Source organism: Benincasa hispida, chromosome 9 (assembly GCF_009727055.1).
Source record: "Benincasa hispida cultivar B227 chromosome 9, ASM972705v1, whole genome shotgun sequence".
Lineage (NCBI taxonomy): Eukaryota > Viridiplantae > Streptophyta > Magnoliopsida > Cucurbitales > Cucurbitaceae > Benincasa > Benincasa hispida.
Window position 1 is genome coordinate 13,455,256 of NC_052357.1, and position 10,613 is coordinate 13,465,868.

The window sequence follows — 10,613 nt, forward strand, 5'->3', positions numbered from 1 at the left end:
TTTTGAGTTAACGAAGTGACATTGACAAGCTTCAGACATGTATTTTTATGTTAAGTCTTTTCATCCTATAATATTTTTATACCTCTTGTAGCCCATCACCTTTCTTTTCCATTCGTATGCCTTTGGATTTTTCTTTCCTTTTGCTTCTTTTAATTTTATTCAACACTTTATTTGATGAGAAATTATTTCAAATGGTAAAATTGATAAAAATATTTATAAGATATAGTAAAATTTTAGAACTATCAATGATAAATATTCTATCAGTGTCTATCATTGATAATTCTAAAATTTTATTATATTTTGTAAATATTTTGATTCTTTTTTCTATGTTTGAACACAACCCTTATCTTATTTTAAGTTTTGTCGTTGAATTTTTTATGTATTCATTGAGATGTCAAATATAAGTTTATCGTCGGTCAATTTTAATATTAACTATTAGAAATGATTAAAAGTAAATGTGAATAAGGAATTAAGGAAGAAAATTGGGACATTCGACAATTTGTTAGGTTTGATTAAATATTGTTGATTCATATTCAAAGACGTATTTGAGAATATTTATTTCGGACTTAGTTACTTCCAACATAACATACTAATTTAAATTTATAAAATGGTAGTTAAACCCAACAAAAAATAAATGTAAGAGTTAATAGAACCCGAGATTATACCCTACCATTTTGATTATTTTGGATTATCATAATTTTTAACATTTACCTTTCTAAATGTACGATCTTTTGGAAAAATTAGAAATACCTTAATCATTAAGTTATATTAGTTTGTCTAAGATAAAATTTGATAATATAATTAATTTTTGTTTACTATAGTGTGAATGCGAGTCTAGATTTAATTAAATTATGACATGTAATGTACATCGAATTACTAACATCTCTGTCATCTAGCTTGAAGATCACTACATGGATCGATGCTACCGTGTCAAATAATTTGATATTTCTTTAGTTCCTTTTTCTTTTTGTGTTACTAAAAATGTGAATTTAAATCTGAACCTCTCCAACCTTAGAAAAAAAAATATTCTTGTTGACACAGAATACTTAAAGGAATTCAAAATTTTCTCCTCTTTACTATTCGAATTATGCTCACATTTGACAATATCAAATAAAATGTTATTTAATTTATCATTATTTCCTAAAATATATAATTAGATATGTGAAAATTTGTAAGAGTTCAATTATTTCTCGCTAAAAAATGCAAAATGGCCATGGCTTTTTGTGAGAAAACAAATAAAAATCCAAAAAAAACTTTCATGGCTTTTGGTTTAGGGAATCTCTAGTAAAGCATCAATTTAAAGCTTCAACTTTAAAAACAAAAAATTGAACCTATACAGTACAGAAAGAGAACAAAATAACAATAATAATAATAATAAAATTATTATTAATTAATCATGATTAAGGATGATAGTCAACATCAAACCTAAAAATAAAACAAAAAATACTATATAGTTAACAAAATTTAATAAACAAGGAAACAAAAATAGGAAATATATATAAAATCTAACATGACTAAACTCTGATAACTACCTCTCTCTCTCTCTTCAGACTCCCATACTCATTTTCACATTTAATTTTATTCTAAACGATCACTCACTAATTTATTTTATTTTTTTTTAGTACAATTATTTTTGGTTTCATCACAGTGAAATTTATAATTGAAAGTTTCAATTACGTGACAGCCTACATGTAGATAGCTTTGAACTAATACAACATTAAAATTATTATGAAGGAAAAGCGTGCATTAAACCAAGTGGCATACTAAGGTTAAGTTGTTGTTAATTTTTTCCTGAAATTATTATTGTTACTATTTATGACCAACACAACATCAAAAGTATAAATTCAAAATCTTAAAGTACTCAATTATGTTTCATAATTATTTAGGCTGGTTTGAAAATCAATTTATTTTTCAATTTTATTTTTTAAAATAGGCCTATAAGTTATAAAAGATATTTATGTGGTTCTATCTTTAAATGTTTTTTAAAAAAACAATCTGACATTTGACTAAGAATCAAATGTTTCCTTCAAGAAAAATGAAAACTATACATATTTGTAAACAATTTGGACAAAACAAACACTGTTTTAAAAAACCATATAGTTATATATCCTACAAAACAAAGCCTAAAATATATTTTGGATTAAATTATTAATTTAATGCATAAATAATTTTACTATTTAGGTCACCATTACCAAATTATAATAAAAATTGATGTAATTGTAATGAAATTCTATTGATGGATCAATCTTGATGAATTTGAATCGCAAACATAATTGGATTGCTTTCTTATCGCGTTTATTTAGAATTACAAAATATATCACATTTATTGTTACCATTATCGTAATTAATTGACCCTAACAGTAACATAAAGGTAAGGGTAACAATAAATATGATGGTTTCATGATTTTTATACTTCTATATAACAATATATGTAACGGTAACGGTATAATGGTAAATGTAGTGAATCTCACATAATTTTCAAGCAAAATTAGATCGAACATCTTACATTCCTCAATTCAATCATGGAGTTTGATTATAGATTTGGAGGTAGACGCACAGCTCATTACAATTAAAGAATACAGGTAAACAACACAAATGTAATCAACTGGAGTCCACTTTTTACTTTACCATTGATGGATTTCGTTTTAGTTAAGGTAAACATGACCCCTCATTATCATCTATTTTAATCTATATAATTCTATCAATAAAACAAACTTTAACATTACTCAACTAATAGTCGAGATATTATAACTTTGATAAAGAGGTAAGAAATTCAAATCCTCACATCCACGCATTATTGAATTTTGAAAATACATTTGTTAAAAACAAAATTAAAAATTTCAAAGACAAATTTAAAATATTTTTAAGTACAAAATTTATATAAATCAAAACTATGGTTTAAAACACTATTGTTTGAAGTTAAAGATTCAAACCTTCAAATATATTAGAAAGTTACGTTTATCAATGCTAACAATCAAGTTATACTCGAGTTGACGTATGTGAATTTATATTTTCTCTGTAAAAAAGGAATGTTAATCAATTTTTTAATCAGTTGAACTAGGTTCAGATTCGAAACAGCGGGTAATATTAAGAAGTAAAATAACATGTCGGCTGAAGTAAAGGGAAGTCAAACAAAAGGGTTTGAAAAAGTTGGGGGGGTGCCAGAAGCGTAGAACAAGGGTACCTTTGCTTGCAGCAATGCCAAAATGAATTCTTCAAAAATGACAGCTATATTCTGAGAGTGAGTGAGAGATACAAATTAATTAGTGATTAATTATTAAGAGATAATTCAGTTGATAATTTAATTGAATACGACAAGAAAATAAATAAATAAGGCTAGAGCTTACTATAATTAAATGTGTTCCCCTTTTAATAATGTTCTGGCTGTATAAAGGCAAACCAAATCCAATCACATAGTTTATATTAAACTAACCTAAACGAACTTTAAAAAAAGAAATACAAAACTTAGAACTAATAAATAAACAGTTCGATATTTGTAAAAAATACGTATTTAGCCAAGTAAGTTAGTATTAGATTTAATGTTTAATTACTTAGTGGATGTGAAGATACATTTATAGTTCTAAAGATTGATATAGTTCCATCTTTCACTCCTATAATATATTACTTTATACTTTGTTTAAAAACTATCATTCTTTCAAAAGTTTTGTTAATATTCTTATACTTTCCAAAAAAAAAAAAACTTGGAAAAATATCTTTTTGATTTCGCTAGGTTTTGAGTGTAGTTTCTATTTGATCTATACGTTTTCAAATGTTATACATTTGGTCTTTTAAGTTTTGAGTTTTGTTTTAATTTAGCCCATGAATTTTAAAATATTATAACTTACCCTTAAGATTTGAGTTTTATTTTAATTTGGTACCTAGGTTTCAAGGTTTTACCTTCTTAGTTTTGATTTTTTATTAAATACTCATTTCAATCATTGTTCTCAATTTTTATTAATTAATTAAAAATAATTATGAAGTGAAAATTTGAATTTAATTTCAAAGTGATAACAAAGTGAAATTAATTAATTATAATTCTTTTAATAATTCTTAATTTATTAACATAAATTAATACTAAAGATAAAAAATGAGTATTCGGTGAATAATCGAGGTTAAAAGTATAAATCTTGAAACATAGGTACACATTAAAATAAAACTCAAATATGTAGCATGTTGAAAGTAGAGAATAAATTGAAACCAAACTCAAAATTTAATAACTAAATATGTAACATTTTGAAATATAGAGATTAAATATAAATAGACTTAAAATCTAGTGATCAAAAAGATCTTTCTTTTTTTAAAAAAAAAAAAAAAAAACTACGATTTATATATATGTATAGAAACTGTTTACACTTTGCTTCAAAAATATAACTTTTGTGTTAAAATGTTTTTTCTTTTTGAAGGATTGAATATTTTGATTTTTTTTCAGGTAGGTTTTAAATATTTTAATAGTCAATGTAATACTTAAATTATCTCATACAATAAGATTATTTTAACAAGCCAAGTTTAGATGTGGCAATGGTCAAGGATCATGTAGTTCAAATCCCTTAATTATCTCCATTATATATATATATATATATATATAAAAGAAAACTAGTAAAAAAAATATTTTTGAATTTAATCTTTCAACTTTGACATTTGTGTTTCTTTAACCTTTAAATTTTTGAAGGTTTCTATATTTTACTTATATCGAATAGGTTCATAAATTTTCAAATTTGTATTTCATAAGTTACTGACATATTCAAATTTAAAAAATAACCGATCTATTAAATAAAAGTTTAGATTTCTCATCAAGCTTAAACTTCAAACTGTCAATGTTTTTATTCTAAAATAAAGAAAGAAAGAAAAAAAGAACTCTAATGTTTTGGTCCATAGAGTTAAAAATTGAACGGTCAATTAAGTAAAAACCGAGTAAACTTATAAGTTAACCTAATTTTTGTCAAATTTTGCTTAGAAAAGTTAGAGGGAGAAAGAAAATGTGTAAATATAAATGCAAAGGGCGATAATTTAATGCATTCAAGACTACACGAGTGTGCATGGTAATTGGGAACTGAGTCTCTCCTTTTTTCTCTCTCTGAATTTCTGAGAGTCTGTCTCTCCCCCTCTCTCTCTCTGAATAATCTAATCTTAAATTTAATTATAAAAAAGAAAAATCTTTCTTCACATTTCATCTCTTCCAAAGCCTTTTTCAGAATTTCTTCAGAGACTTTATTATTATTATTATCATTAAACAATAATAAAAATAAATAATAAATTAGGGTTGAAGTTGAACACATAAAAGCTTTTGTCTCCCAATCTTGGAACCCACAACAAAATGGAATTGGTGATTGTTTTTTTCCAATTTTACTTTTGGTTTTATTAGCCCTCTAAATAACAACAAAATACCCTTCTCTCTGCCACAATACCATACTGTAACTTACATTATTATTATTATTATTATTATTATTATTATTATTTAGGATTAAATCCTATTTTCAATCCCTAAATTTTGAAACTTACTCTATTTTAATCCTTAAATATTAAAAAACAACCGATTTAGTTCTTAAAAAGTATTTATTTTGATTTCTATTTTGTTAAATCTATGATAAAGTTGCGTCTAGCATGTGCTTAGCAAAATAAAAGTGAAATAAAATGACAACAACCAATTAGACAAAGCCAAAATCTTAAACGCAAAATGATTTTTGAGTTCTATATAAAAATCGCTTCGCCACCTAATTCAAAATTGACACCCTATGTTTTTTTTAGTGCAACTAATTTATTTGACAACTTAATCATCTAAAAATACAAGTTATCTCATCATTTTGTTTAAAAGTTAATAAAATTTTAATAACATATATCAAAAGTAAACCCTTTTTAAAAATTTAGGATTAGATTGACTGTCTTTAGAAATTTAAGGACTAAAATATGACACGTAGTAGAGTTGGATTTAAACATATTATTTATTTATTATTATTATTCACACAAACACATAGCCTTTTCATCTCAAGGGTCCTCTTCTCCATGCCTTCTTCCCTGACCCTGACCACTGTCTCCAAAAGCCATCATTATGTGCCCTTCCTCTTCTCATTTAGGACACCCTGCCCTTAACTCTTCAATATATATTCACTCTTACACATACCCCACTTCATTACAACACATATATATGCCCAATAAATTAAGTCAAAAGGGGAATGAAATTTGTAGCCATTCCCCAACTCTTCTCTACATCATTTTAGGACAAAAACACACTACCCTTAACTTCTATCACATACCCTCACTTTGAATTTTATACATACCCACCACTTTAGGACATATATACTCAAGAAGTTAAGTGAAGGGAAGGGAAAATTAATATATGTATATACTATTGGCAAACTCTCTTCATTTAGGATACCCTGTCCTTAACTCTTCTATATATCCTATCTCTCTCAATTACCCACTTTAGGACATATTATATCTCCAAAGAAATTATTGAAGGGGAAATAAAAATATGTGATTAAGCAAAGAGACAGATTATTGTTTGTTAGAGAATTTATATGGGTTTGAGAGATTAGTGAACTTAATAAATATATTAATAAATTTCTAAACTTTTATGATCATTTTTTGTCATCCCTATACCATTAAATTTGTTATGAAATCGACAAATAAAGAAAGTGAGGAAGTGTAAACAATAAAGATCGACATAGAGATTTACTTGGTTTACTAACAATGTGGTAGTCATGTCATGAGCAGTGTGAGAGAACATTGTTTTTTGAGAGGAGTATTGGAAAAAAAAAGTTGCTTTTATTTTTGAAATTTGGCTAAAAATTCAACCATTGTATTAAGAAAAATGTAAATTATTGTAAGAAATGCGGATGAAATAGACTTAATTTTCAAAAAAAAAAAAAAAAAAAAAAACCAGATGATTACTAAACAAGACCTTAATTACACATGTGATGTTAAAATGATGAAGTTGGCAACAAGAACTAAAAATACCCACATAAAACTATAATGGCAAGGAACTTATTAGATACTTTTTTCGAGATACATAGACCAAACCGATGCAATCTCGAAAAAAGTTCAATCGCACCCCAAATTTGTAATCTTAAATCATACAAATCCATGATTTATAAAAATTAGCATATAGTATTAAAAACATATGTAGTATATATATTATGACATTAAGAATCCCATATTAGATTGCATAAAATACAAACTTGTATACACATGTAAAAGCAAAACCCTAGTTGTTATGAAGGAAATAGGGATGTGAAAGTGATGGGGGGGGGAGAAGTTGGGTAGCCAAAATGATAGGGGTAGGGTTACTTTAGGGTCAAATTGGGGAAGTTATTTATTTATTTATTTGCAAAAAAAAAAAAAAAAAAAAAAAAAAAAAAAAAAAAAAAAAAAAAAAAAAAAAAAAGTAGAATGAACAGTGAGTTTGGGGATGAGCAGATGAGATGGAGCAATTGCATGGGATGGCCAAACAGTACACTTTTTTCTATCATTGGAACTCACTGTTCACTCACATTTATGATGTCATATTTCTACCCCAAAAAAGCACTTCTATTTATTTTTCATCATTAATAAATTTGGAAGCAGAAAGAGAGAGAGAAAGATGAGTAATGATGGCCTTATCTTTCAATAGGGTTTCCTTTTATTTCATTGAAAGTTATTGAAAACTCCTCTTGTGTTCATGTTTTGCTTTCCCTTCCAATCAATGCCTTTGCTCCTTCCATTTTGTACCTTTCAAGCTTCATATCCAATTGGTTGCATATATTATTATTATTATTATTATTATTATTATTCAATTAAAAATATAACAACCAACACAAAATATTAGTAGATGTAGTACAATAAAAAATATATAAATATAGTAAAATTTACATCAAATTCTTAGAGCTTATCAATGATAGATTATAGGAATCTATTAATAATAGTCTATCTCACTATATTTACAATTTTTAAAAAATATTACTATACATTCAATTATTTGTTTTAAAAGTACTACTCAATAACTACTGTATTATTGTTTTGGCAAACAAATCTAACAACAAACTACACTAAGTGAATGATGAATAGAAGCCTATATGAAAAACCATCTTCTCGATCAAAGTTGCATATCTTTATTGTATTTGTACCGTGGTTTTTTTTTTCCCTTGGTTTGATTAGTTTCTTTTAGTGTCTTACAGATAATTATTTAATTATTTAATTTAAAAATTGGGTTTTTTTTCTTATATTTTTTTATTGTTAGTTTTTCTTTCTTAATCTTACATTTGTACTCGAATTCAAATCTTAAACATAAAAACAAAATTCTAAAATGACTTGGTAAGTTATATCTAATCAATATGGAAGGGTATATTTGAGAGTGATTTTTAAGAAAAGTTATAATCACTTTTACCATTTTTTGTTGTTTGAATAATTCACCAAAAATCAGAAATTACATAATCTTGCACTAGAGAGAATCTGAGTTCAACAACTTCACGTTATTTCCTTAAGATATTTTTACTCTAGTGTCTGAGTTTCCATGAGTAATTGTCTCCCAAGATAGAACAAGTTAACTTTTTTATGGAAGTAGCACCCCATCCACAAGATACAATGAACTACACTTTGTGGAAATAAATCAAACTTGTAAATTTATAAAAAGGGAGAAAAGATTTATGAGAGAGAAATGCTTATGAAAAAGTACACAAATGTAATTTGAAGAAGAGACAATTTGTAGACTATTCGTGGCCATTCGAATAGTTATGTTTCTTCTTCAAGTTGGTTAATTATGAAAAGACATGTTTATTTATAAAATGATACAACTCTACACGAATGGTTACTATCATTTATTCCAACCCATAAATGGTAAATTGACAATTTAAGATCAAAGAAAAGAAAACATTCATTATTTCTCAATGAAGAATCTACATCAGGATGAGTAGTAAAAACTTTGAACTTTCCATAACGAACATCAACCAAGTGGTTGATTAATGAACTTGATGCCTTGAACTGTCAACCGTTCTAGAGTAAACTAAGACAATTGAAGTCACACAGTTTCTAATTATAACAAAGTTTGTTCTCATAACTGTATTCATTTTGGACTTGAACATCGCTTAGTCTCATGGGTATTTTAGAGAATTTGTCTTAAAACTTATCATAGAAGCGATACTCATATAGGCGGTTCCTATAAAAAAAACATCATATATGCTCTTTTATTAATCAATAACTTATAGAAATCATTAAAAGCACAATGCTTACCCTAAAACCATACTTGTACTGTCTCATCATCCTTAGAATGGGTAAGAAGAACAAAAATTCAACGCAGTGCTCACAAGCTATCCAGAGGTTGGTTTGCCCGTTGAGCCCAAATCTTGGGATCTCCAGTCAACTAGGTTGAGTTGCTTCTCTGGTTAACTTTTTAAAATTAAAGGCTTTAATCTCACCCTCCTTGATGAACTTTCAACCAACTCTCTAATTAGGCCTTTTACAAGCGGATCCACAACATTATTTCCTGATCTTACAAAGTCAAATGTGACAATTCCACTAGAAACTAAAGTAGTTGTCTGATTGTATTAAGTCTTCATCATATATGTCGAGACTTATTATTATTCTCTAATTAAAGAGGTTTAGGTTATATTCACTTTAGTAATACTATACAGACATTCTGTAGCCAACTCAAATATGTCCCCACCTATAACTATAAAAGAATAAATATATATCAACTATCATGCTTATTTATTGTTTCAAATTTTAAATTATTGTGAGTAACTAAATATCTATTTTTTACTAGATTAAATGTTGGTTTAACCTTGTGAAACAATTACTTTAGAGACTTATAATAAGCGATTTGTAGTTGTTTTTCTTAGAACTTTTTTAGAGGCTGTTATTGTTGGAGAATAAAATATCTTGAGCAAAATTATTGAATGGTGTGGAATTTAGCTAGATATACATGCAATATACCCTACGCAAATTTTCCTCGATTAAAAAAAGAAGAAAACAAAAAAACAAAATCAGTAAAAGTAAAAAACAAATAAAAGTATCAATTATCAAATAAGTATTCAAAGAAACCGTGGTGGTAGTTTTCAAAACACTTTGATCACAAATATTGTTTCATGAATATATATATTAAATATCTGTATTTAGATTTACCGGATAAGTAATATCTAAAAATTAAATAAATTTGTTTAATTTGTCAATTTTAAATATAAAAACTAAAACTCAATAATTATTTAATCAACAAATCATCATAGACAAATATAATTATTTAATATGTATTTTTTGAAAGGATTACTAGAGGTTGAGGAATTAGTAGGAGTAATCGGATATCTCAACTAGGCTAACACATTTTTAGTGCTTTCATCAAGTTCGATTAAAAAATCTCATTAATAAGAAAAGAATGTACAAAGTCAAGTCAAACTACAAAAGAGATGAGAGGTTAGAGGAAAGTATTCCAATCGAGAGCATTATAAGTAGCACCATAATTATAAAATAATTTAGATTTAATATTCTATAGAGCAGCAAGGTTGAGCAGTTTATTGAATGTCGTTCTATTTAATATAGGCTAATACATACAGCATATCTTCTAGAGTAACCGGGAGGGGACTATTTGCAGCATAATTGAGTTTAGTCCATAAGAATTTGGAGTAAGGGCATTGTATGAGAAGGTGTTC